Source organism: Pseudophryne corroboree, chromosome 11, assembly GCF_028390025.1.
Source record: "Pseudophryne corroboree isolate aPseCor3 chromosome 11, aPseCor3.hap2, whole genome shotgun sequence".
Classification (NCBI taxonomy): domain Eukaryota; kingdom Metazoa; phylum Chordata; class Amphibia; order Anura; family Myobatrachidae; genus Pseudophryne; species Pseudophryne corroboree.
The window spans coordinates 179,376,642-179,403,913 of record NC_086454.1 but is presented as its reverse complement, the minus strand read 5'-3'; the positions used below and the strand labels follow the sequence as shown (position 1 = coordinate 179,403,913).

Below are 27,272 nucleotides of genomic sequence, written 5' to 3'. Positions count from 1 at the left end.
AATGTGCAATACAGTTCATGAGCACTAGTGTTGGCATGGTGTGATGTTAAAGGCTCTGATTTCTAATTAATTTAGTACAAGATCAAAAGTCCTTGACACCTATATTTGATATTAAACTATACTAGCTATTATATTTCACAAAGTTTACATATTAATATTGAAGCAAATTAAAATAAAATGTATCAGATATTTCTGCCAACAGGAAAAATGTTTTGATTTCCAAGTAGCACCATCCAATTGAGGTCAGGTAGTTGTGGCCGAGTGGTTAAGGTTATGGACTTCAAATCCATTGGGGTTTTCCCGTGCAGGTTCAAATCCTGCCAGCTACGTACTGCTTTTTATGCATGTAGAAAGCTAAGCTCATTTGTCCTTGATAACTTTATTTTCCATGAAACTAAAGTAGCTTTTACATTTCCCAAAGTATAACTTACTGTAAAAGCTACCAAAAAAGGAAAACATTGATTTTGTACACAGCTTGTCAGTGAAACAACATTAAGGTAGTTGTGGCCGAGTGGTTAAGGTGATGGACTCGAAATCCATTTGCTTTTCAAGCTGGTTTAAAAACGAAATGCATTCAAGATGAAGAGAATAAAAGCATGTTATGTTTAAGAATTGAGTTCTCAATCTCAGCTTAGCTCACCTACATATATATCCTGTTTTACAATGGACTTCTTTTTAAACCATATAATCTCAGACAGTGTCTTCCTGCATTCTATGTACATGCTTGTGACCTTGTATAAATGTTTCCCAGTGGCAACTTATGCATGCAGATTCTTTCTATCTGGACTTACAGCTGTAGAGATGTAATGAAAGGTAAGAAATAATGTCTGGTAATCAACAAACTATTAATTGTGCAGTGTCAGTTGTTATAATTCCAAACTTTATTAAGGAATAGACCATAAGTTCTCAAACTCAGTCCTCAGGACCCCACAAAGTGTATGTTTTGCAGGTAACCCAGCAGGTGCATAGGTGTATTAATTACTCACTGACACATTTTAAAAAGTCCACTTGTGGAGCTAATTATTTACTTGTGGTTCTGTGAGGAGACCTGCAAAACATGCACTGTGTGGGGTTCTGAGAACCGAGTTTGAGAACCTGTGGAATAGACCAATGAAAAACCTAATATATTTTAAATGATTATTATTTGATAAAATGTCCGTAAAATGTACAATACAGTTCATGAGCACTAGTGTTGGCATGGTGTGATGTTAAAGGCTCTGATTTCTAATTAATTTAGTACAAGATCAAAAGTCCTTGACACCTATATTTGACATTAAACTATACTAGCTATTATATTTCACAAAGTTTACATATTAATATTGAAGCAAATTAAAATAAAATGTATCAGATATTTCTGCCAACAGGAAAAATGTTTTGATTTCCAAGTAGCACCATCCAATTGAGGTCAGGTAGTTGTGGCTGAGTGGTTAAGGTGATGGACTTGACATCCATTGGGGTTTTCCCGCGCAGGTTCAAATCCTGCCAGCTACGTACTGCTTTTTATGCATGTAGAAAGCTAAGCTCTTTTGTCCTTGATAACTTTATTTTCCATGAAACTAAAGTAGCTTTTACATTTCCCAAAGTATAACTTACTGTAAAAGCTACCAAAAAAGGAAAACATTGATTTTGCACACAGCTTGTCAGTGAAACAACATTAAGGTAGTTGTGGCCGAGTGGTTAAGGTGATGGACTCGAAATCCATTTGCTTTTCAAGCTGGTTAAAAACAAAATGCATTCAAGATGAAGAGAATCAAAGCATGTTATGTTTAAGAATTGAGTTCTCAATCTCAGCTTAGCTCACCTACATATATATCCTGTTTTACAATGGACTTCTTTTTAAACCATATAATCTCAGACAGTGTCTTCCTGCATTCTATGTACATGCTTGTGACCTTGTATAAATGTTTATTAGTGGCAACTTATGCATGCAGATTCTGTCTATCTGGACTTACAGCTGTAGAGATGTAATGAAAGGTAAGAAATAATGTCTGGTAATCAACAAACTATTAATTGTGCAGTGTCAGTTGTTATAATTCCAAACTTTATTAAGGAATAGACCATAAGTTCTCAAACTCAGTCCTCAAGACCCCACACAGTGTATGTTTTGCAGGTAACCCAGCAGGTGCATAGGTGTATTAATTACTCACTGACACATTTTAAAAAGTCCACTTGTGGAGCTAATTATTTACTTGTGGTTCTGCGAGGAGACCTGCAAAACATGCACTGTGTGGGGTTCTGAGAACCGAGTTTGAGAACCTGTGGAATAGACCAATGAAAAACCTAATATATTTTAAATGATTATTATTTGATAAAATGTCCGTAAAATGTGCAATACAGTTCATGAGCACTAGTGTTGGCATGGTGTGATGTTAAAGGCTCTGATTTCTAATTAATTTAGTACAAGATCAAAAGTCCTTGACACCTATATTTGATATTAAACTATACTAGCTATTATATTTCACAAAGTTTACATATTAATATTGAAGCAAATTAAAATAAAATGTATCAGATATTTCTGCCAACAGGAAAAATGTTTTGATTTCCAAGTAGCACCATCCAATTGAGGTCAGGTAGTTGTGGCCGAGTGGTTAAGGTGATGGACTTGAAATCCATTGGGGTTTTCCCGTGCAGGTTCAAATCCTGCCAGCTACGTACTGCTTTTTATGCATGTAGAAAGCTAAGCTCATTTGTCCTTGATAACTTTATTTTCCATGAAACTAAAGTAGCTTTTACATTTCCCAAAGTATAACTTACTGTAAAAGCTACCAAAAAAGGAAAACATTGATTTTGCACACAGCTTGTCAGTGAAACAACATTAAGGTAGTTGTGGCCGAGTGGTTAAGGTGATGGACTCGAAATCCATTTGCTTTTCAAGCTGGTTTAAAAACTAAATGCATTCAAGATGAAGAGAATCAAAGCATGTTATGTTTAAGAATTGAGTTCTCAATCTCAGCTTAGCTCACCTACATATATATCCTGTTTTACAATGGACTTCTTTTTAAACCATATAATCTCAGACAGTGTCTTCCTGCATTCTATGTACATGCTTGTGACCTTGTATAAATGTTTCCCAGTGGCAACTTATGCATGCAGATTCTTTCTATCTGGACTTACAGCTGTAGAGATGTAATGAAAGGTAAGAAATAATGTCTGGTAATCAACAAACTATTAATTGTGCAGTGTCAGTTGTTATAATTCCAAACTTTATTAAGGAATAGATCATAAGTTCTCAAACTCAGTCCTCAGGACCCCACACAGTGTATGTTTTGCAGGTAACCCAGCAGGTGCATAGGTGTATTAATTACTCACTGACACATTTTAAAAAGTCCACTTGTGGAGCTAATTATTTACTTGTGGTTCTGCGAGGAGACCTGCAAAACATGCACTGTGTGGGGTTCTGAGAACCGAGTTTGAGAACCTGTGGAATAGACCAATGAAAAACCTAATATATTTTAAATGATTATTATTTGATAAAATGTCCGTAAAATGTACAATACAGTTCATGAGCACTAGTGTTGGCATGGTGTGATGTTAAAGGCTCTGATTTCTAATTAATTTAGTACAAGATCAAAAGTCCTTGACACCTATATTTGACATTAAACTATACTAGCTATTATATTTCACAAAGTTTACATATTAATATTGAAGCAAATTAAAATAAAATGTATCAGGTATTTCTGCCAACAGGAAAAATGTTTTGATTTCCAAGTAGCACCATCCAATTGAGGTCAGGTAGTTGTGGCTGAGTGGTTAAGGTGATGGACTTGAAACCCATTGGGGTTTTCCCGCGCAGGTTCAAATCCTGCCAGCTACGTACTGCTTTTTATGCATGTAGAAAGCTAAGCTCATTTGTCCTTGATAACTTTATTTTCCATGAAACTAAAGTAGCTTTTACATTTCCCAAAGTATAACTTACTGTAAAAGCTACCAAAAAAGGAAAACATTGATTTTGCACACAGCTTGTCAGTGAAACAACATTAAGGTAGTTGTGGCCGAGTGGTTAAGGTGATGGACTCGAAATCCATTTGCTTTTCAAGCTGGTTTAAAAACTAAATGCATTCAAGATGAAGAGAATCAAAGCATGTTATGTTTAAGAATTGAGTTCTCAATCTCAGCTTAGCTCACCTACATATATATCCTGTTTTACAATGGACTTCTTTTTAAACCATATAATCTCAGACAGTGTCTTCCTGCATTCTATGTACATGCTTGTGACCTTGTATAAATGTTTCCCAGTGGCAACTTATGCATGCAGATTCTTTCTATCTGGACTTACAGCTGTAGAGATGTAATGAAAGGTAAGAAATAATGTCTGGTAATCAACAAACTATTAATTGTGCAGTGTCAGTTGTTATAATTCCAAACTTTATTAAGGAATAGATCATAAGTTCTCAAACTCAGTCCTCAGGACCCCACACAGTGTATGTTTTGCAGGTAACCCAGCAGGTGCATAGGTGTATTAATTACTCACTGACACATTTTAAAAAGTCCACTTGTGGAGCTAATTATTTACTTGTGGTTCTGCGAGGAGACCTGCAAAACATGCACTGTGTGGGGTTCTGAGAACCGAGTTTGAGAACCTGTGGAATAGACCAATGAAAAACCTAATATATTTTAAATGATTATTATTTGATAAAATGTCCGTAAAATGTACAATACAGTTCATGAGCACTAGTGTTGGCATGGTGTGATGTTAAAGGCTCTGATTTCTAATTAATTTAGTACAAGATCAAAAGTCCTTGACACCTATATTTGACATTAAACTATACTAGCTATTATATTTCACAAAGTTTACATATTAATATTGAAGCAAATTAAAATAAAATGTATCAGATATTTCTGCCAACAGGAAAAATGTTTTGATTTCCAAGTAGCACTATCCAATTGAGGTCAGGTAGTTGTGGCTGAGTGGTTAAGGTGATGGACTTGAAATCCATTGGGGTTTTCCCGCGCAGGTTCAAATCCTGCCAGCTACGTACTGCTTTTTATGCATGTAGAAAGCTAAGCTCATTTGTCCTTGATAACTTTATTTTCCATGAAACTAAAGTAGCTTTTACATTTCCCAAAGTATAACTTACTGTAAAAGCTACCAAAAAAGGAAAACATTGATTTTGCACACAGCTTGTCAGTGAAACAACATTAAGGTAGTTGTGGCCGAGTGGTTAAGGTGATAGACTCGAAATCCATTTGCTTTTCAAGCTGGTTTAAAAACAAAATGCATTCAAGATGAAGAGAATCAAAGCATGTTATGTTTAAGAATTGAGTTCTCAATCTCAGCTTAGCTCACCTACATATATATCCTGTTTTACAATGGACTTCTTTTTAAACCATATAATCTCAGACAGTGTCTTCCTGCATTCTATGTACATGCTTGTGACCTTGTATAAATGTTTCCCAGTGGCAACTTATGCATGCAGATTCTGTCTATCTGGACTTACAGCTGTAGAGATGTAATGAAAGGTAAGAAATAATGTCTGGTAATCAACAAACTATTAATTGTGCAGTGTCAGTTGTTATAATTCCAAACTTTATTAAGGAATAGACCATAAGTTCTCAAACTCAGTCCTCAGGACCCCACACAGTGTATGTTTTGCAGGTAACCCAGCAGGTGCATAGGTGTATTAATTACTCACTGACACATTTTAAAAAGTCCACTTGTGGAGCTAATTATTTACTTGTGGTTCTGCGAGGAGACCTGCAAAACATGCACTGTGTGGGGTTCTGAGAACCGAGTTTGAGAACCTGTGGAATAGACCAATGAAAAACCTAATATATTTTAAATGATTATTATTTGATAAAATGTCCGTAAAATGTGCAATACAGTTCATGAGCACTAGTGTTGGCATGGTGTGATGTTAAAGGCTCTGATTTCTAATTAATTTAGTACAAGATCAAAAGTCCTTGACACCTATATTTGATATTAAACTATACTAGCTATTATATTTCACAAAGTTTACATATTAATATTGAAGCAAATTAAAATAAAATGTATCAGATATTTCTGCCAACAGGAAAAATGTTTTGATTTCCAAGTAGCACCATCCAATTGAGGTCAGGTAGTTGTGGCCGAGTGGTTAAGGTGATGGACTTGAAATCCATTGGGGTTTTCCCGTGCAGGTTCAAATCCTGCCAGCTACGTACTGCTTTTTATGCATGTAGAAAGCTAAGCTCATTTGTCCTTGATAACTTTATTTTCCATGAAACTAAAGTAGCTTTTACATTTCCCAAAGTATAACTTACTGTAAAAGCTACCAAAAAAGGAAAACATTGATTTTGTACACAGCTTGTCAGTGAAACAACATTAAGGTAGTTGTGGCCGAGTGGTTAAGGTGATGGACTCGAAATCCATTTGCTTTTCAAGCTGGTTTAAAAACGAAATGCATTCAAGATGAAGAGAATCAAAGCATGTTATGTTTAAGAATTGAGTTCTCAATCTCAGCTTAGCTCACCTACAGATATATCCTGTTTTACAATGGACTTCTTTTTAAACCATATAATCTCAGACAGTGTCTTCCTGCATTCTATGTACATGCTTGTGACCTTGTATAAATGTTTCCCAGTGGCAACTTATTCATGCAGATTCTTTCTAACTGGACTTACAGCTGTAGAGATGTAATGAAAGGTAAGAAATAATGTCTGGTAATCAACAAACTATTAATTGTGCAGTGTCAGTTGTTATAATTCCAAACTTTATTAAGGAATAGACCATAAGTTCTCAAACTCAGTCCTCAGGACCCCACACAGTGTATGTTTTGCAGGTAACCCAGCAGGTGCATAGGTGTATTAATTACTCACTGACACATTTTAAAAAGTCCACTTGTGGAGCTAATTATTTACTTGTGGTTCTGCGAGGAGACCTGCAAAACATGCACTGTGTGGGGTTCTGAGAACCGAGTTTGAGAACCTGTGGAATAGACCAATGAAAAACCTAATATATTTTAAATGATTATTATTTGATAAAATGTCCGTAAAATGTACAATACAGTTCATGAGCACTAGTGTTGGCATGGTGTGATGTTAAAGGGTCTGATTTCTAATTAATTTAGTACAAGATCAAAAGTCCTTGACACCTATATTTGACATAAACTATACTAGCTATTATATTTCACAAAGTTTACATATTAATATTGAAGCAAATTAAAATAAAATGTATCAGATATTTCTGCCAACAGGAAAAATGTTTTGATTTCCAAGTAGCACCATCCAATTGAGGTCAGGTAGTTGTGGCCGAGTGGTTAAGGCGATGGACTTGAAATCCATTGGGGTTTTCCCGCGCAGGTTCAAATCCTGCCAGCTACGTACTGCTTTTTATGCATGTAGAAAGCTAAGCTTATTTGTCCTTGATAACTTTATTTTCCATGAAACTAAAGTAGCTTTTACATTTCCCAAAGTATAACTTACTGTAAAAGCTACCAAAAAAGGAAAACATTGATTTTGCACACAGCTTGTCAGTGAAACAACATTAAGGTAGTTGTGGCCGAGTGGTTAAGGTGATGGACTCGAAATCCATTTGCTTTTCAAGCTGGTTTAAAAACAAAATGCATTCAAGATGAAGAGAATCAAAGCATGTTATGTTTAAGAATTGAGTTCTCAATCTCAGCTTAGCTCACCTACATATATATCCTGTTTTACAATGGACTTCTTTTTAAACCATATAATCTCAGACAGTGTCTTCCTGCATTCTATGTACATGCTTGTGACCTTGTATAAATGTTTCCCAGTGGCAACTTATGCATGCAGATTCTGTCTATCTGGACTTACAGCTGTAGAGATGTAATGAAAGGTAAGAAATAATGTCTGGTAATCAACAAACTATTAATTGTGCAGTGTCAGTTGTTATAATTCCAAACTTTATTAAGGAATAGACCATAAGTTCTCAAACTCAGTCCTCAGGACCCCACACAGTGTATGTTTTGCAGGTAACCCAGCAGGTGCATAGGTGTATTAATTACTCACTGACACATTTTAAAAAGTCCACTTGTGGAGCTAATTATTTACTTGTGGTTCTGCGAGGAGACCTGCAAAACATGCACTGTGTGGGGTTCTGAGAACCGAGTTTGAGAACCTGTGGAATAGACCAATGAAAAACCTAATATATTTTAAATGATTATTATTTGATAAAATGTCCGTAAAATGTGCAATACAGTTCATGAGCACTAGTGTTGGCATGGTGTGATGTTAAAGGCTCTGATTTCTAATTAATTTAGTACAAGATCAAAAGTCCTTGACACCTATATTTGATATTAAACTATACTAGCTATTATATTTCACAAAGTTTACATATTAATATTGAAGCAAATTAAAATAAAATGTATCAGATATTTCTGCCAACAGGAAAAATGTTTTGATTTCCAAGTAGCACCATCCAATTGAGGTCAGGTAGTTGTGGCCGAGTGGTTAAGGTTATGGACTTCAAATCCATTGGGGTTTTCCCGTGCAGGTTCAAATCCTGCCAGCTACGTACTGCTTTTTATGCATGTAGAAAGCTAAGCTCATTTGTCCTTGATAACTTTATTTTCCATGAAACTAAAGTAGCTTTTACATTTCCCAAAGTATAACTTACTGTAAAAGCTACCAAAAAAGGAAAACATTGATTTTGTACACAGCTTGTCAGTGAAACAACATTAAGGTAGTTGTGGCCGAGTGGTTAAGGTGATGGACTCGAAATCCATTTGCTTTTCAAGCTGGTTTAAAAACGAAATGCATTCAAGATGAAGAGAATAAAAGCATGTTATGTTTAAGAATTGAGTTCTCAATCTCAGCTTAGCTCACCTACATATATATCCTGTTTTACAATGGACTTCTTTTTAAACCATATAATCTCAGACAGTGTCTTCCTGCATTCTATGTACATGCTTGTGACCTTGTATAAATGTTTCCCAGTGGCAACTTATGCATGCAGATTCTTTCTATCTGGACTTACAGCTGTAGAGATGTAATGAAAGGTAAGAAATAATGTCTGGTAATCAACAAACTATTAATTGTGCAGTGTCAGTTGTTATAATTCCAAACTTTATTAAGGAATAGACCATAAGTTCTCAAACTCAGTCCTCAGGACCCCACAAAGTGTATGTTTTGCAGGTAACCCAGCAGGTGCATAGGTGTATTAATTACTCACTGACACATTTTAAAAAGTCCACTTGTGGAGCTAATTATTTACTTGTGGTTCTGTGAGGAGACCTGCAAAACATGCACTGTGTGGGGTTCTGAGAACCGAGTTTGAGAACCTGTGGAATAGACCAATGAAAAACCTAATATATTTTAAATGATTATTATTTGATAAAATGTCCGTAAAATGTACAATACAGTTCATGAGCACTAGTGTTGGCATGGTGTGATGTTAAAGGCTCTGATTTCTAATTAATTTAGTACAAGATCAAAAGTCCTTGACACCTATATTTGACATTAAACTATACTAGCTATTATATTTCACAAAGTTTACATATTAATATTGAAGCAAATTAAAATAAAATGTATCAGATATTTCTGCCAACAGGAAAAATGTTTTGATTTCCAAGTAGCACCATCCAATTGAGGTCAGGTAGTTGTGGCTGAGTGGTTAAGGTGATGGACTTGACATCCATTGGGGTTTTCCCGCGCAGGTTCAAATCCTGCCAGCTACGTACTGCTTTTTATGCATGTAGAAAGCTAAGCTCTTTTGTCCTTGATAACTTTATTTTCCATGAAACTAAAGTAGCTTTTACATTTCCCAAAGTATAACTTACTGTAAAAGCTACCAAAAAAGGAAAACATTGATTTTGCACACAGCTTGTCAGTGAAACAACATTAAGGTAGTTGTGGCCGAGTGGTTAAGGTGATGGACTCGAAATCCATTTGCTTTTCAAGCTGGTTAAAAACAAAATGCATTCAAGATGAAGAGAATCAAAGCATGTTATGTTTAAGAATTGAGTTCTCAATCTCAGCTTAGCTCACCTACATATATATCCTGTTTTACAATGGACTTCTTTTTAAACCATATAATCTCAGACAGTGTCTTCCTGCATTCTATGTACATGCTTGTGACCTTGTATAAATGTTTATTAGTGGCAACTTATGCATGCAGATTCTGTCTATCTGGACTTACAGCTGTAGAGATGTAATGAAAGGTAAGAAATAATGTCTGGTAATCAACAAACTATTAATTGTGCAGTGTCAGTTGTTATAATTCCAAACTTTATTAAGGAATAGACCATAAGTTCTCAAACTCAGTCCTCAAGACCCCACACAGTGTATGTTTTGCAGGTAACCCAGCAGGTGCATAGGTGTATTAATTACTCACTGACACATTTTAAAAAGTCCACTTGTGGAGCTAATTATTTACTTGTGGTTCTGCGAGGAGACCTGCAAAACATGCACTGTGTGGGGTTCTGAGAACCGAGTTTGAGAACCTGTGGAATAGACCAATGAAAAACCTAATATATTTTAAATGATTATTATTTGATAAAATGTCCGTAAAATGTGCAATACAGTTCATGAGCACTAGTGTTGGCATGGTGTGATGTTAAAGGCTCTGATTTCTAATTAATTTAGTACAAGATCAAAAGTCCTTGACACCTATATTTGATATTAAACTATACTAGCTATTATATTTCACAAAGTTTACATATTAATATTGAAGCAAATTAAAATAAAATGTATCAGATATTTCTGCCAACAGGAAAAATGTTTTGATTTCCAAGTAGCACCATCCAATTGAGGTCAGGTAGTTGTGGCCGAGTGGTTAAGGTGATGGACTTGAAATCCATTGGGGTTTTCCCGTGCAGGTTCAAATCCTGCCAGCTACGTACTGCTTTTTATGCATGTAGAAAGCTAAGCTCATTTGTCCTTGATAACTTTATTTTCCATGAAACTAAAGTAGCTTTTACATTTCCCAAAGTATAACTTACTGTAAAAGCTACCAAAAAAGGAAAACATTGATTTTGCACACAGCTTGTCAGTGAAACAACATTAAGGTAGTTGTGGCCGAGTGGTTAAGGTGATGGACTCGAAATCCATTTGCTTTTCAAGCTGGTTTAAAAACTAAATGCATTCAAGATGAAGAGAATCAAAGCATGTTATGTTTAAGAATTGAGTTCTCAATCTCAGCTTAGCTCACCTACATATATATCCTGTTTTACAATGGACTTCTTTTTAAACCATATAATCTCAAACAGTGTCTTCCTGCATTCTATGTACATGCTTGTGACCTTGTATAAATGTTTCCCAGTGGCAACTTATGCATGCAGATTCTTTCTATCTGGACTTACAGCTGTAGAGATGTAATGAAAGGTAAGAAATAATGTCTGGTAATCAACAAACTATTAATTGTGCAGTGTCAGTTGTTATAATTCCAAACTTTATTAAGGAATAGATCATAAGTTCTCAAACTCAGTCCTCAGGACCCCACACAGTGTATGTTTTGCAGGTAACCCAGCAGGTGCATAGGTGTATTAATTACTCACTGACACATTTTAAAAAGTCCACTTGTGGAGCTAATTATTTACTTGTGGTTCTGCGAGGAGACCTGCAAAACATGCACTGTGTGGGGTTCTGAGAACCGAGTTTGAGAACCTGTGGAATAGACCAATGAAAAACCTAATATATTTTAAATGATTATTATTTGATAAAATGTCCGTAAAATGTACAATACAGTTCATGAGCACTAGTGTTGGCATGGTGTGATGTTAAAGGCTCTGATTTCTAATTAATTTAGTACAAGATCAAAAGTCCTTGACACCTATATTTGACATTAAACTATACTAGCTATTATATTTCACAAAGTTTACATATTAATATTGAAGCAAATTAAAATAAAATGTATCAGGTATTTCTGCCAACAGGAAAAATGTTTTGATTTCCAAGTAGCACCATCCAATTGAGGTCAGGTAGTTGTGGCTGAGTGGTTAAGGTGATGGACTTGAAATCCATTGGGGTTTTCCCGCGCAGGTTCAAATCCTGCCAGCTACGTACTGCTTTTTATGCATGTAGAAAGCTAAGCTCATTTGTCCTTGATAACTTTATTTTCCATGAAACTAAAGTAGCTTTTACATTTCCCAAAGTATAACTTACTGTAAAAGCTACCAAAAAAGGAAAACATTGATTTTGCACACAGCTTGTCAGTGAAACAACATTAAGGTAGTTGTGGCCGAGTGGTTAAGGTGATGGACTCGAAATCCATTTGCTTTTCAAGCTGGTTTAAAAACTAAATGCATTCAAGATGAAGAGAATCAAAGCATGTTATGTTTAAGAATTGAGTTCTCAATCTCAGCTTAGCTCACCTACATATATATCCTGTTTTACAATGGACTTCTTTTTAAACCATATAATCTCAGACAGTGTCTTCCTGCATTCTATGTACATGCTTGTGACCTTGTATAAATGTTTCCCAGTGGCAACTTATGCATGCAGATTCTTTCTATCTGGACTTACAGCTGTAGAGATGTAATGAAAGGTAAGAAATAATGTCTGGTAATCAACAAACTATTAATTGTGCAGTGTCAGTTGTTATAATTCCAAACTTTATTAAGGAATAGATCATAAGTTCTCAAACTCAGTCCTCAGGACCCCACACAGTGTATGTTTTGCAGGTAACCCAGCAGGTGCATAGGTGTATTAATTACTCACTGACACATTTTAAAAAGTCCACTTGTGGAGCTAATTATTTACTTGTGGTTCTGCGAGGAGACCTGCAAAACATGCACTGTGTGGGGTTCTGAGAACCGAGTTTGAGAACCTGTGGAATAGACCAATGAAAAACCTAATATATTTTAAATGATTATTATTTGATAAAATGTCCGTAAAATGTACAATACAGTTCATGAGCACTAGTGTTGGCATGGTGTGATGTTAAAGGCTCTGATTTCTAATTAATTTAGTACAAGATCAAAAGTCCTTGACACCTATATTTGACATTAAACTATACTAGCTATTATATTTCACAAAGTTTACATATTAATATTGAAGCAAATTAAAATAAAATGTATCAGATATTTCTGCCAACAGGAAAAATGTTTTGATTTCCAAGTAGCACCATCCAATTGAGGTCAGGTAGTTGTGGCTGAGTGGTTAAGGTGATGGACTTGAAATCCATTGGGGTTTTCCCGCGCAGGTTCAAATCCTGCCAGCTACGTACTGCTTTTTATGCATGTAGAAAGCTAAGCTCATTTGTCCTTGATAACTTTATTTTCCATGAAACTAAAGTAGCTTTTACATTTCCCAAAGTATAACTTACTGTAAAAGCTACCAAAAAAGGAAAACATTGATTTTGCACACAGCTTGTCAGTGAAACAACATTAAGGTAGTTGTGGCCGAGTGGTTAAGGTGATGGACTCGAAATCCATTTGCTTTTCAAGCTGGTTTAAAAACAAAATGCATTCAAGATGAAGAGAATCAAAGCATGTTATGTTTAAGAATTGAGTTCTCAATCTCAGCTTAGCTCACCTACATATATATCCTGTTTTACAATGGACTTCTTTTTAAACCATATAATCTCAGACAGTGTCTTCCTGCATTCTATGTACATGCTTGTGACCTTGTATAAATGTTTCCCAGTGGCAACTTATGCATGCAGATTCTGTCTATCTGGACTTACAGCTGTAGAGATGTAATGAAAGGTAAGAAATAATGTCTGGTAATCAACAAACTATTAATTGTGCAGTGTCAGTTGTTATAATTCCAAACTTTATTAAGGAATAGACCATAAGTTCTCAAACTCAGTCCTCAGGACCCCACACAGTGTATGTTTTGCAGGTAACCCAGCAGGTGCATAGGTGTATTAATTACTCACTGACACATTTTAAAAAGTCCACTTGTGGAGCTAATTATTTACTTGTGGTTCTGCGAGGAGACCTGCAAAACATGCACTGTGTGGGGTTCTGAGAACCGAGTTTGAGAACCTGTGGAATAGACCAATGAAAAACCTAATATATTTTAAATGATTATTATTTGATAAAATGTCCGTAAAATGTGCAATACAGTTCATGAGCACTAGTGTTGGCATGGTGTGATGTTAAAGGCTCTGATTTCTAATTAATTTAGTACAAGATCAAAAGTCCTTGACACCTATATTTGATATTAAACTATACTAGCTATTATATTTCACAAAGTTTACATATTAATATTGAAGCAAATTAAAATAAAATGTATCAGATATTTCTGCCAACAGGAAAAATGTTTTGATTTCCAAGTAGCACCATCCAATTGAGGTCAGGTAGTTGTGGCCGAGTGGTTAAGGTGATGGACTTGAAATCCATTGGGGTTTTCCCGTGCAGGTTCAAATCCTGCCAGCTACGTACTGCTTTTTATGCATGTAGAAAGCTAAGCTCATTTGTCCTTGATAACTTTATTTTCCATGAAACTAAAGTAGCTTTTACATTTCCCAAAGTATAACTTACTGTAAAAGCTACCAAAAAAGGAAAACATTGATTTTGTACACAGCTTGTCAGTGAAACAACATTAAGGTAATTGTGGCCGAGTGGTTAAGGTGATGGACTCGAAATCCATTTGCTTTTCAAGCTGGTTTAAAAACGAAATGCATTCAAGATGAAGAGAATCAAAGCATGTTATGTTTAAGAATTGAGTTCTCAATCTCAGCTTAGCTCACCTACAGATATATCCTGTTTTACAATGGACTTCTTTTTAAACCATATAATCTCAGACAGTGTCTTCCTGCATTCTATGTACATGCTTGTGACCTTGTATAAATGTTTCCCAGTGGCAACTTATTCATGCAGATTCTTTCTAACTGGACTTACAGCTGTAGAGATGTAATGAAAGGTAAGAAATAATGTCTGGTAATCAACAAACTATTAATTGTGCAGTGTCAGTTGTTATAATTCCAAACTTTATTAAGGAATAGACCATAAGTTCTCAAACTCAGTCCTCAGGACCCCACACAGTGTATGTTTTGCAGGTAACCCAGCAGGTGCATAGGTGTATTAATTACTCACTGACACATTTTAAAAAGTCCACTTGTGGAGCTAATTATTTACTTGTGGTTCTGCGAGGAGACCTGCAAAACATGCACTGTGTGGGGTTCTGAGAACCGAGTTTGAGAACCTGTGGAATAGACCAATGAAAAACCTAATATATTTTAAATGATTATTATTTGATAAAATGTCCGTAAAATGTACAATACAGTTCATGAGCACTAGTGTTGGCATGGTGTGATGTTAAAGGCTCTGATTTCTAATTAATTTAGTACAAGATCAAAAGTCCTTGACACCTATATTTGACATTAAACTATACTAGCTATTATATTTCACAAAGTTTACATATTAATATTGAAGCAAATTAAAATAAAATGTATCAGGTATTTCTGCCAACAGGAAAAATGTTTTGATTTCCAAGTAGCACCATCCAATTGAGGTCAGGTAGTTGTGGCTGAGTGGTTAAGGTGATGGACTTGAAATCCATTGGGGTTTTCCCGCGCAGGTTCAAATCCTGCCAGCTACGTACTGCTTTTTATGCATGTAGAAAGCTAAGCTCATTTGTCCTTGATAACTTTATTTTCCATGAAACTAAAGTAGCTTTTACATTTCCCAAAGTATAACTTACTGTAAAAGCTACCAAAAAAGGAAAACATTGATTTTGCACACAGCTTGTCAGTGAAACAACATTAAGGTAGTTGTGGCCGAGTGGTTAAGGTGATGGACTCGAAATCCATTTGCTTTTCAAGCTGGTTTAAAAACTAAATGCATTCAAGATGAAGAGAATCAAAGCATGTTATGTTTAAGAATTGAGTTCTCAATCTCAGCTTAGCTCACCTACATATATATCCTGTTTTACAATGGACTTCTTTTTAAACCATATAATCTCAGACAGTGTCTTCCTGCATTCTATGTACATGCTTGTGACCTTGTATAAATGTTTCCCAGTGGCAACTTATGCATGCAGATTCTTTCTATCTGGACTTACAGCTGTAGAGATGTAATGAAAGGTAAGAAATAATGTCTGGTAATCAACAAACTATTAATTGTGCAGTGTCAGTTGTTATAATTCCAAACTTTATTAAGGAATAGATCATAAGTTCTCAAACTCAGTCCTCAGGACCCCACACAGTGTATGTTTTGCAGGTAACCCAGCAGGTGCATAGGTGTATTAATTACTCACTGACACATTTTAAAAAGTCCACTTGTGGAGCTAATTATTTACTTGTGGTTCTGCGAGGAGACCTGCAAAACATGCACTGTGTGGGGTTCTGAGAACCGAGTTTGAGAACCTGTGGAATAGACCAATGAAAAACCTAATATATTTTAAATGATTATTATTTGATAAAATGTCCGTAAAATGTACAATACAGTTCATGAGCACTAGTGTTGGCATGGTGTGATGTTAAAGGCTCTGATTTCTAATTAATTTAGTACAAGATCAAAAGTCCTTGACACCTATATTTGACATTAAACTATACTAGCTATTATATTTCACAAAGTTTACATATTAATATTGAAGCAAATTAAAATAAAATGTATCAGATATTTCTGCCAACAGGAAAAATGTTTTGATTTCCAAGTAGCACCATCCAATTGAGGTCAGGTAGTTGTGGCTGAGTGGTTAAGGTGATGGACTTGAAATCCATTGGGGTTTTCCCGCGCAGGTTCAAATCCTGCCAGCTACGTACTGCTTTTTATGCATGTAGAAAGCTAAGCTCATTTGTCCTTGATAACTTTATTTTCCATGAAACTAAAGTAGCTTTTACATTTCCCAAAATTTAACTTACTGTAAAAGCTACCAAAAAAGGAAAACATTGATTTTGCACACAGCTTGTCAGTGAAACAACATTAAGGTAGTTGTGGCCGAGTGGTTAAGGTGATGGACTCGAAATCCATTTGCTTTTCAAGCTGGTTTAAAAACAAAATGCATTCAAGATGAAGAGAATCAAAGCATGTTATGTTTAAGAATTGAGTTCTCAATCTCAGCTTAGCTCACCTACATATATATCCTGTTTTACAATGGACTTCTTTTTAAACCATATAATCTCAGACAGTGTCTTCCTGCATTCTATGTACATGCTTGTGACCTTGTATAAATGTTTCCCAGTGGCAACTTATGCATGCAGATTCTGTCTATCTGGACTTACAGCTGTAGAGATGTAATGAAAGGTAAGAAATAATGTCTGGTAATCAACAAACTATTAATTGTGCAGTGTCAGTTGTTATAATTCCAAACTTTATTAAGGAATAGACCATAAGTTCTCAAACTCAGTCCTCAGGACCCCACACAGTGTATGTTTTGCAGGTAACCCAGCAGGTGCATAGGTGTATTAATTACTCACTGACACATTTTAAAAAGTCCACTTGTGGAGCTAATTATTTACTTGTGGTTCTGCGAGGAGACCTGCAAAACATGCACTGTGTGGGGTTCTGAGAACCGAGTTTGAGAACCTGTGGAATAGACCAATGAAAAACCTAATATATTTTAAATGATTATTATTTGATAAAATGTCCGTAAAATGTGCAATACAGTTCATGAGCACTAGTGTTGGCATGGTGTGATGTTAAAGGCTCTGATTTCTAATTAATTTAGTACAAGATCAAAAGTCCTTGACACCTATATTTGATATTAAACTATACTAGCTATTATATTTCACAAAGTTTACATATTAATATTGAAGCAAATTAAAATAAAATGTATCAGATATTTCTGCCAACAGGAAAAATGTTTTGATTTCCAAGTAGCACCATCCAATTGAGGTCAGGTAGTTGTGGCCGAGTGGTTAAGGTGATGGACTTGAAATCCATTGGGGTTTTCCCGTGCAGGTTCAAATCCTGCCAGCTACGTACTGCTTTTTATGCATGTAGAAAGCTAAGCTCATTTGTCCTTGATAACTTTATTTTCCATGAAACTAAAGTAGCTTTTACATTTCCCAAAGTATAACTTACTGTAAAAGCTACCAAAAAAGGAAAACATTGATTTTGTACACAGCTTGTCAGTGAAACAACATTAAGGTAGTTGTGGCCGAGTGGTTAAGGTGATGGACTCGAAATCCATTTGCTTTTCAAGCTGGTTTAAAAACGAAATGCATTCAAGATGAAGAGAATCAAAGCATGTTATGTTTAAGAATTGAGTTCTCAATCTCAGCTTAGCTCACCTACAGATATATCCTGTTTTACAATGGACTTCTTTTTAAACCATATAATCTCAGACAGTGTCTTCCTGCATTCTATGTACATGCTTGTGACCTTGTATAAATGTTTCCCAGTGGCAACTTATTCATGCAGATTCTTTCTAACTGGACTTACAGCTGTAGAGATGTAATGAAAGGTAAGAAATAATGTCTGGTAATCAACAAACTATTAATTGTGCAGTGTCAGTTGTTATAATTCCAAACTTTATTAAGGAATAGACCATAAGTTCTCAAACTCAGTCCTCAGGACCCCACACAGTGTATGTTTTGCAGGTAACCCAGCAGGTGCATAGGTGTATTAATTACTCACTGACACATTTTAAAAAGTCCACTTGTGGAGCTAATTATTTACTTGTGGTTCTGCGAGGAGACCTGCAAAACATGCACTGTGTGGGGTTCTGAGAACCGAGTTTGAGAACCTGTGGAATAGACCAATGAAAAACCTAATATATTTTAAATGATTATTATTTGATAAAATGTCCGTAAAATGTACAATACAGTTCATGAGCACTAGTGTTGGCATGGTGTGATGTTAAAGGGTCTGATTTCTAATTAATTTAGTACAAGATCAAAAGTCCTTGACACCTATATTTGACATAAACTATACTAGCTATTATATTTCACAAAGTTTACATATTAATATTGAAGCAAATTAAAATAAAATGTATCAGATATTTCTGCCAACAGGAAAAATGTTTTGATTTCCAAGTAGCACCATCCAATTGAGGTCAGGTAGTTGTGGCCGAGTGGTTAAGGCGATGGACTTGAAATCCATTGGGGTTTTCCTGCGCAGGTTCAAATCCTGCCAGCTACGTACTGCTTTTTATGCATGTAGAAAGCTAAGCTTATTTGTCCTTGATAACTTTATTTTCCATGAAACTAAAGTAGCTTTTACATTTCCCAAAGTATAACTTACTGTAAAAGCTACCAAAAAAGGAAAACATTGATTTTGCACACAGCTTGTCAGTGAAACAACATTAAGGTAGTTGTGGCCGAGTGGTTAAGGTGATGGACTCGAAATCCATTTGCTTTTCAAGCTGGTTTAAAAACAAAATGCATTCAAGATGAAGAGAATCAAAGCATGTTATGTTTAAGAATTGAGTTCTCAATCTCAGCTTAGCTCACCTACATATATATCCTGTTTTACAATGGACTTCTTTTTAAACCATATAATCTCAGACAGTGTCTTCCTGCATTCTATGTACATGCTTGTGACCCTGTATAAATGTTTCCCAGTGGCAACTTATGCATGCAGATTCTGTCTATCTGGACTTACAGCTGTAGAGATGTAATGAAAGGTAAGAAATAATGTCTGGTAATCAACAAACTATTAATTGTGCAGTGTCAGTTGTTATAATTCCAAACTTTATTAAGGAATAGACCATAAGTTCTCAAACTCCACACAGTGTATGTTTTGCAGGTAACCCAGCAGGTGCATAGGTGTATTAATTACTCACTGACACATTTTAAAAAGTCCACTTGTGGAGCTAATTATTTACTTGTGGTTCTGCGAGGAGACCTGCAAAACATGCACTGTGTGGGGTTCTGAGAACCGAGTTTGAGAACCTGTGGAATAGACCAATGAAAAACCTAATATATTTTAAATGATTATTATTTGATAAAATGTCCGTAAAATGTGCAATACAGTTCATGAGCACTAGTGTTGGCATGGTGTGATGTTAAAGGCTCTGATTTCTAATTAATTTAGTACAAGATCAAAAGTCCTTGACACCTATATTTGATATTAAACTATACTAGCTATTATATTTCACAAAGTTTACATATTAATATTGAAGCAAATTAAAATAAAATGTATCAGATATTTCTGCCAACAGGAAAAATGTTTTGATTTCCAAGTAGCACCATCCAATTGAGGTCAGGTAGTTGTGGCCGAGTGGTTAAGGTGATGGACTTGAAATCCATTGGGGTTTTCCCGTGCAGGTTCAAATCCTGCCAGCTACGTACTGCTTTTTATGCATGTAGAAAGCTAAGCTCATTTGTCCTTGATAACTTTATTTTCCATGAAACTAAAGTAGCTTTTACATTTCCCAAAGTATAACTTACTGTAAAAGCTACCAAAAAAGGAAAACATTGATTTTGCACACAGCTTGTCAGTGAAACAACATTAAGGTAGTTGTGGCCGAGTGGTTAAGGTGATGGACTCGAAATCCATTTGCTTTTCAAGCTGGTTTAAAAACAAAATGCATTCAAGATGAAGAGAATCAAAGCATGTTATGTTTAAGAATTGAGTTCTCAATCTCAGCTTAGCTCACCTACATATATATCCTGTTTTACAATGGACTTCTTTTTAAACCATATAATCTCAGACAGTGTCTTCCTGCATTCTATGTACATGCTTGTGACCTTGTATAAATGTTTCCCAGTGGCAACTTATGCATGCAGATTCTGTCTATCTGGACTTACAGCTGTAGAGATGTAATGAAAGGTAAGAAATAATGTCTGGTAATCAACAAACTATTAATTGTGCAGTGTCAGTTGTTATAATTCCAAACTTTATTAAGGAATAGACCATAAGTTCTCAAACTCAGTCCTCAGGACCCCACACAGTGTATGTTTTGCAGGTAATCCAGCAGGTGCATAGGTGTATTAATTACTCACTGACACATTTTAAAAAGTCCACTTGTGGAGCTAATTATTTACTTGTGGTTCTGCGAGGAGACCTGCAAAACATGCACTGTGTGGGGTTCTGAGAACCGAGTTTGAGAACCTGTGGAATAGACCAATGAAAAACCTAATATATTTTAAATGATTATTATTTGATAAAATGTCCGTAAAATGTGCAATACAGTTCATGAGCACTAGTGTTGGCATGGTGTGATGTTAAAGGCTCTGATTTCTAATTAATTTAGTACAAGATCAAAAGTCCTTGACACCTATATTTGATATTAAACTATACTAGCTATTATATTTCACAAAGTTTACATATTAATATTGAAGCAAATTAAAATAAAATGTATCAGATATTTCTGCCAACAGGAAAAATGTTTTGATTTCCAAGTAGCACCATCCAATTGAGGTCAGGTAGTTGTGGCCGAGTGGTTAAGGTTATGGACTTGAAATCCATTGGGGTTTTCCCGTGCAGGTTCAAATCCTGCCAGCTACGTACTGCTTTTTATGCATGTAGAAAGCTAAGCTCATTTGTCCTTGATAACTTTATTTTCCATGAAACTAAAGTAGCTTTTACATTTCCCAAAGTATAACTTACTGTAAAAGCTACCAAAAAAGGAAAACATTGATTTTGTACACAGCTTGTCAGTGAAACAACATTAAGGTAGTTGTGGCCGAGTGGTTAAGGTGATGGACTCGAAATCCATTTGCTTTTCAAGCTGGTTTAAAAACGAAATGCATTCAAGATGAAGAGAATCAAAGCATGTTATGTTTAAGAATTGAGTTCTCAATCTCAGCTTAGCTCACCTACAGATATATCCTGTTTTACAATGGACTTCTTTTTAAACCATATAATCTCAGACAGTGTCTTCCTGCATTCTATGTACATGCTTGTGACCTTGTATAAATGTTTCCCAGTGGCAACTTATTCATGCAGATTCTTTCTAACTGGACTTACAGCTGTAGAGATGTAATGAAAGGTAAGAAATAATGTCTGGTAATCAACAAACTATTAATTGTGCAGTGTCAGTTGTTATAATTCCAAACTTTATTAAGGAATAGACCATAAGTTCTCAAACTCAGTCCTCAGGACCCCACACAGTGTATGTTTTGCAGGTAACCCAGCAGGTGCATAGGTGTATTAATTACTCACTGACACATTTTAAAAAGTCCACTTGTGGAGCTAATTATTTACTTGTGGTTCTGCGAGGAGACCTGCAAAACATGCACTGTGTGGGGTTCTGAGAACCGAGTTTGAGAACCTGTGGAATAGACCAATGAAAAACCTAATATATTTTAAATGATTATTATTTGATAAAATGTCCGTAAAATGTACAATACAGTTCATGAGCACTAGTGTTGGCATGGTGTGATGTTAAAGGCTCTGATTTCTAATTAATTTAGTACAAGATCAAAAGTCCTTGACACCTATATTTGACATTAAACTATACTAGCTATTATATTTCACAAAGTTTACATATTAATATTGAAGCAAATTAAAATAAAATGTATCAGATATTTCTGCCAACAGGAAAAATGTTTTGATTTCCAAGTAGCACCATCCAATTGAGGTCAGGTAGTTGTGGCCGAGTGGTTAAGGCGATGGACTTGAAATCCATTGGGGTTTCCCCGCGCAGGTTCAAATCCTGCCAGCTACGTACTGCTTTTTATGCATGTAGAAAGCTAAGCTCATTTGTCCTTGATAACTTTATTTTCCATGAAACTAAAGTAGCTTTTACATTTCCCAAAGTATAACTTACTGTAAAAGCTACCAAAAAAGGAAAACATTGATTTTGTACACAGCTTGTCAGTGAAACAACATTAAGGTAGTTGTGGCCGAGTGGTTAAGGTGATGGACTCGAAATCCATTTGCTTTTCAAGCTGGTTTAAAAACGAAATGCATTCAAGATGAAGAGAATAAAAGCATGTTATGTTTAAGAATTGAGTTCTCAATCTCAGCTTAGCTCACCTACATATATATCCTGTTTTACAATGGACTTCTTTTTAAACCATATAATCTCAGACAGTGTCTTCCTGCATTCTATGTACATGCTTGTGACCTTGTATAAATGTTTCCCAGTGGCAACTTATGCATGCAGATTCTTTCTATCTGGACTTACAGCTGTAGAGATGTAATGAAAGGTAAGAAATAATGTCTGGTAATCAACAAACTATTAATTGTGCAGTGTCAGTTGTTATAATTCCAAACTTTATTAAGGAATAGATCATAAGTTCTCAAACTCAGTCCTCAGGACCCCACACAGTGTATGTTTTGCAGGTAACCCAGCAGGTGCATAGGTGTATTAATTACTCACTGACACATTTTAAAAAGTCCACTTGTGGAGCTAATTATTTACTTGTGGTTCTGCGAGGAGACCTGCAAAACATGCACTGTGTGGGGTTCTGAGAACCGAGTTTGAGAACCTGTGGAATAGACCAATGAAAAACCTAATATATTTTAAATGATTATTATTTGATAAAATGTCCGTAAAATGTACAATACAGTTCATGAGCACTAGTGTTGGCATGGTGTGATGTTAAAGGCTCTGATTTCTAATTAATTTAGTACAAGATCAAAAGTCCTTGACACCTATATTTGACATTAAACTATACTAGCTATTATATTTCACAAAGTTTACATATTAATATTGAAGCAAATTAAAATAAAATGTATCAGATATTTCTGCCAACAGGAAAAATGTTTTGATTTCCAAGTAGCACCATCCAATTGAGGTCAGGTAGTTGTGGCCGAGTGGTTAAGGCGATGGACTTGAAATCCATTGGGGTTTCCCCGCGCAGGTTCAAATCCTGCCAGCTACGTACTGCTTTTTATGCATGTAGAAAGCTAAGCTCATTTGTCCTTGATAACTTTATTTTCCATGAAACTAAAGTAGCTTTTACATTTCCCAAAGTATAACTTACTGTAAAAGCTACCAAAAAAGGAAAACATTGATTTTGTACACAGCTTGTCAGTGAAACAACATTAAGGTAGTTGTGGCCGAGTGGTTAAGGTGATGGACTCGAAATCCATTTGCTTTTCAAGCTGGTTTAAAAACGAAATGCATTCAAGATGAAGAGAATCAAAGCATGTTATGTTTAAGAATTGAGTTCTCAATCTCAGCTTAGCTCACCTACAGATATATCCTGTTTTACAATGGACTTCTTTTTAAACCATATAATCTCAGACAGTGTCTTCCTGCATTCTATGTACATGCTTGTGACCTTGTATAAATGTTTCCCAGTGGCAACTTATTCATGCAGATTCTTTCTAACTGGACTTACAGCTGTAGAGATGTAATGAAAGGTAAGAAATAATGTCTGGTAATCAACAAACTATTAATTGTGCAGTGTCAGTTGTTATAATTCCAAACTTTATTAAGGAATAGACCATAAGTTCTCAAACTCAGTCCTCAGGACCCCACACAGTGTATGTTTTGCAGGTAACCCAGCAGGTGCATAGGTGTATTAATTACTCACTGACACATTTTAAAAAGTCCACTTGTGGAGCTAATTATTTACTTGTGGTTCTGCGAGGAGACCTGCAAAACATGCACTGTGTGGGGTTCTGAGAACCGAGTTTGAGAACCTGTGGAATAGACCAATGAAAAACCTAATATATTTTAAATGATTATTATTTGATAAAATGTCCGTAAAATGTACAATACAGTTCATGAGCACTAGTGTTGGCATGGTGTGATGTTAAAGGGTCTGATTTCTAATTAATTTAGTACAAGATCAAAAGTCCTTGACACCTATATTTGACATAAACTATACTAGCTATTATATTTCACAAAGTTTACATATTAATATTGAAGCAAATTAAAATAAAATGTATCAGATATTTCTGCCAACAGGAAAAATGTTTTGATTTCCAAGTAGCACCATCCAATTGAGGTCAGGTAGTTGTGGCCGAGTGGTTAAGGCGATGGACTTGAAATCCATTGGGGTTTTCCCGCGCAGGTTCAAATCCTGCCAGCTACGTACTGCTTTTTATGCATGTAGAAAGCTAAGCTTATTTGTCCTTGATAACTTTATTTTCCATGAAACTAAAGTAGCTTTTACATTTCCCAAAGTATAACTTACTGTAAAAGCTACCAAAAAAGGAAAACATTGATTTTGCACACAGCTTGTCAGTGAAACAACATTAAGGTAGTTGTGGCCGAGTGGTTAAGGTGATGGACTCGAAATCCATTTGCTTTTCAAGCTGGTTTAAAAACAAAATGCATTCAAGATGAAGAGAATCAAAGCATGTTATGTTTAAGAATTGAGTTCTCAATCTCAGCTTAGCTCACCTACATATATATCCTGTTTTACAATGGACTTCTTTTTAAACCATATAATCTCAGACAGTGTCTTCCTGCATTCTATGTACATGCTTGTGACCTTGTATAAATGTTTCCCAGTGGCAACTTATGCATGCAGATTCTGTCTATCTGGACTTACAGCTGTAGAGATGTAATGAAAGGTAAGAAATAATGTCTGGTAATCAACAAACTATTAATTGTGCAGTGTCAGTTGTTATAATTCCAAACTTTATTAAGGAATAGACCATAAGTTCTCAAACTCAGTCCTCAGGACCCCACACAGTGTATGTTTTGCAGGTAATCCAGCAGGTGCATAGGTGTATTAATTACTCACTGACACATTTTAAAAAGTCCACTTGTGGAGCTAATTATTTACTTGTGGTTCTGCGAGGAGACCTGCAAAACATGCACTGTGTGGGGTTCTGAGAACCGAGTTTGAGAACCTGTGGAATAGACCAATGAAAAACCTAATATATTTTAAATGATTATTATTTGATAAAATGTCCGTAAAATGTGCAATACAGTTCATGAGCACTAGTGTTGGCATGGTGTGATGTTAAAGGCTCTGATTTCTAATTAATTTAGTACAAGATCAAAAGTCCTTGACACCTATATTTGATATTAAACTATACTAGCTATTATATTTCACAAAGTTTACATATTAATATTGAAGCAAATTAAAATAAAATGTATCAGATATTTCTGCCAACAGGAAAAATGTTTTGATTTCCAAGTAGCACCATCCAATTGAGGTCAGGTAGTTGTGGCCGAGTGGTTAAGGTTATGGACTTGAAATCCATTGGGGTTTTCCCGTGCAGGTTCAAATCCTGCCAGCTACGTACTGCTTTTTATGCATGTAGAAAGCTAAGCTCATTTGTCCTTGATAACTTTATTTTCCATGAAACTAAAGTAGCTTTTACATTTCCCAAAGTATAACTTACTGTAAAAGCTACCAAAAAAGGAAAACATTGATTTTGTACACAGCTTGTCAGTGAAACAACATTAAGGTAGTTGTGGCCGAGTGGTTAAGGTGATGGACTCGAAATCCATTTGCTTTTCAAGCTGGTTTAAAAACGAAATGCATTCAAGATGAAGAGAATCAAAGCATGTTATGTTTAAGAATTGAGTTCTCAATCTCAGCTTAGCTCACCTACAGATATATCCTGTTTTACAATGGACTTCTTTTTAAACCATATAATCTCAGACAGTGTCTTCCTGCATTCTATGTACATGCTTGTGACCTTGTATAAATGTTTCCCAGTGGCAACTTATTCATGCAGATTCTTTCTAACTGGACTTACAGCTGTAGAGATGTAATGAAAGGTAAGAAATAATGTCTGGTAATCAACAAACTATTAATTGTGCAGTGTCAGTTGTTATAATTCCAAACTTTATTAAGGAATAGACCATAAGTTCTCAAACTCAGTCCTCAGGACCCCACACAGTGTATGTTTTGCAGGTAACCCAGCAGGTGCATAGGTGTATTAATTACTCACTGACACATTTTAAAAAGTCCACTTGTGGAGCTAATTATTTACTTGTGGTTCTGCGAGGAGACCTGCAAAACATGCACTGTGTGGGGTTCTGAGAACCGAGTTTGAGAACCTGTGGAATAGACCAATGAAAAACCTAATATATTTTAAATGATTATTATTTGATAAAATGTCCGTAAAATGTACAATACAGTTCATGAGCACTAGTGTTGGCATGGTGTGATGTTAAAGGCTCTGATTTCTAATTAATTTAGTACAAGATCAAAAGTCCTTGACACCTATATTTGACATTAAACTATACTAGCTATTATATTTCACAAAGTTTACATATTAATATTGAAGCAAATTAAAATAAAATGTATCAGATATTTCTGCCAACAGGAAAAATGTTTTGATTTCCAAGTAGCACCATCCAATTGAGGTCAGGTAGTTGTGGCCGAGTGGTTAAGGCGATGGACTTGAAATCCATTGGGGTTTCCCCGCGCAGGTTCAAATCCTGCCAGCTACGTACTGCTTTTTATGCATGTAGAAAGCTAAGCTCATTTGTCCTTGATAACTTTATTTTCCATGAAACTAAAGTAGCTTTTACATTTCCCAAAGTATAACTTACTGTAAAAGCTACCAAAAAAGGAAAACATTGATTTTGTACACAGCTTGTCAGTGAAACAACATTAAGGTAGTTGTGGCCGAGTGGTTAAGGTGATGGACTCGAAATCCATTTGCTTTTCAAGCTGGTTTAAAAAC

The 27,272-nt window shown here is 35.5% G+C and overlaps 22 non-coding genes across 22 annotated transcripts; all 22 read left to right on the top strand.

The window, feature by feature from the left end:
• Positions 1–1,409: 1,409 nt before the first annotated feature.
• TRNAS-UGA (transfer RNA serine (anticodon UGA)) lies at positions 1,410–1,491 on the top strand. Its single transcript has one exon. It is a non-coding gene; the product is annotated as a tRNA-Ser (tRNA).
• Positions 1,492–2,570: 1,079 nt separating this feature from the next.
• Positions 2,571–2,652, top strand: TRNAS-UGA (transfer RNA serine (anticodon UGA)). Its single transcript has one exon. It is a non-coding gene; the product is annotated as a tRNA-Ser (tRNA).
• Positions 2,653–3,732: 1,080 nt separating this feature from the next.
• TRNAS-UGA (transfer RNA serine (anticodon UGA)) lies at positions 3,733–3,814 on the top strand. Its single transcript has one exon. It is a non-coding gene; the product is annotated as a tRNA-Ser (tRNA).
• Positions 3,815–4,894: 1,080 nt separating this feature from the next.
• TRNAS-UGA (transfer RNA serine (anticodon UGA)) lies at positions 4,895–4,976 on the top strand. The gene has a single exon. It is a non-coding gene; the product is annotated as a tRNA-Ser (tRNA).
• A 1,080-nt stretch (positions 4,977–6,056) lies between these two features.
• Positions 6,057–6,138, top strand: TRNAS-UGA (transfer RNA serine (anticodon UGA)). Its single transcript has one exon. It is a non-coding gene; the product is annotated as a tRNA-Ser (tRNA).
• A 1,079-nt stretch (positions 6,139–7,217) lies between these two features.
• On the top strand, positions 7,218–7,299 carry TRNAS-UGA (transfer RNA serine (anticodon UGA)). The gene has a single exon. It is a non-coding gene; the product is annotated as a tRNA-Ser (tRNA).
• Positions 7,300–9,541: 2,242 nt separating this feature from the next.
• Positions 9,542–9,623, top strand: TRNAS-UGA (transfer RNA serine (anticodon UGA)). Its single transcript has one exon. It is a non-coding gene; the product is annotated as a tRNA-Ser (tRNA).
• Positions 9,624–10,702: 1,079 nt separating this feature from the next.
• Positions 10,703–10,784, top strand: TRNAS-UGA (transfer RNA serine (anticodon UGA)). Its single transcript has one exon. It is a non-coding gene; the product is annotated as a tRNA-Ser (tRNA).
• Positions 10,785–11,864: 1,080 nt separating this feature from the next.
• On the top strand, positions 11,865–11,946 carry TRNAS-UGA (transfer RNA serine (anticodon UGA)). Its single transcript has one exon. It is a non-coding gene; the product is annotated as a tRNA-Ser (tRNA).
• A 1,080-nt stretch (positions 11,947–13,026) lies between these two features.
• Positions 13,027–13,108, top strand: TRNAS-UGA (transfer RNA serine (anticodon UGA)). The gene has a single exon. It is a non-coding gene; the product is annotated as a tRNA-Ser (tRNA).
• Positions 13,109–14,188: 1,080 nt separating this feature from the next.
• On the top strand, positions 14,189–14,270 carry TRNAS-UGA (transfer RNA serine (anticodon UGA)). The gene has a single exon. It is a non-coding gene; the product is annotated as a tRNA-Ser (tRNA).
• A 1,080-nt stretch (positions 14,271–15,350) lies between these two features.
• TRNAS-UGA (transfer RNA serine (anticodon UGA)) lies at positions 15,351–15,432 on the top strand. The gene has a single exon. It is a non-coding gene; the product is annotated as a tRNA-Ser (tRNA).
• Positions 15,433–16,512: 1,080 nt separating this feature from the next.
• Positions 16,513–16,594, top strand: TRNAS-UGA (transfer RNA serine (anticodon UGA)). The gene has a single exon. It is a non-coding gene; the product is annotated as a tRNA-Ser (tRNA).
• Positions 16,595–17,674: 1,080 nt separating this feature from the next.
• TRNAS-UGA (transfer RNA serine (anticodon UGA)) lies at positions 17,675–17,756 on the top strand. Its single transcript has one exon. It is a non-coding gene; the product is annotated as a tRNA-Ser (tRNA).
• A 1,079-nt stretch (positions 17,757–18,835) lies between these two features.
• Positions 18,836–18,917, top strand: TRNAS-UGA (transfer RNA serine (anticodon UGA)). Its single transcript has one exon. It is a non-coding gene; the product is annotated as a tRNA-Ser (tRNA).
• A 1,066-nt stretch (positions 18,918–19,983) lies between these two features.
• TRNAS-UGA (transfer RNA serine (anticodon UGA)) lies at positions 19,984–20,065 on the top strand. The gene has a single exon. It is a non-coding gene; the product is annotated as a tRNA-Ser (tRNA).
• Positions 20,066–21,145: 1,080 nt separating this feature from the next.
• On the top strand, positions 21,146–21,227 carry TRNAS-UGA (transfer RNA serine (anticodon UGA)). The gene has a single exon. It is a non-coding gene; the product is annotated as a tRNA-Ser (tRNA).
• Positions 21,228–22,307: 1,080 nt separating this feature from the next.
• On the top strand, positions 22,308–22,389 carry TRNAS-UGA (transfer RNA serine (anticodon UGA)). Its single transcript has one exon. It is a non-coding gene; the product is annotated as a tRNA-Ser (tRNA).
• A 1,080-nt stretch (positions 22,390–23,469) lies between these two features.
• On the top strand, positions 23,470–23,551 carry TRNAS-UGA (transfer RNA serine (anticodon UGA)). The gene has a single exon. It is a non-coding gene; the product is annotated as a tRNA-Ser (tRNA).
• A 1,079-nt stretch (positions 23,552–24,630) lies between these two features.
• On the top strand, positions 24,631–24,712 carry TRNAS-UGA (transfer RNA serine (anticodon UGA)). Its single transcript has one exon. It is a non-coding gene; the product is annotated as a tRNA-Ser (tRNA).
• A 1,080-nt stretch (positions 24,713–25,792) lies between these two features.
• TRNAS-UGA (transfer RNA serine (anticodon UGA)) lies at positions 25,793–25,874 on the top strand. The gene has a single exon. It is a non-coding gene; the product is annotated as a tRNA-Ser (tRNA).
• A 1,080-nt stretch (positions 25,875–26,954) lies between these two features.
• On the top strand, positions 26,955–27,036 carry TRNAS-UGA (transfer RNA serine (anticodon UGA)). The gene has a single exon. It is a non-coding gene; the product is annotated as a tRNA-Ser (tRNA).
• Positions 27,037–27,272: the final 236 nt, after the last annotated feature.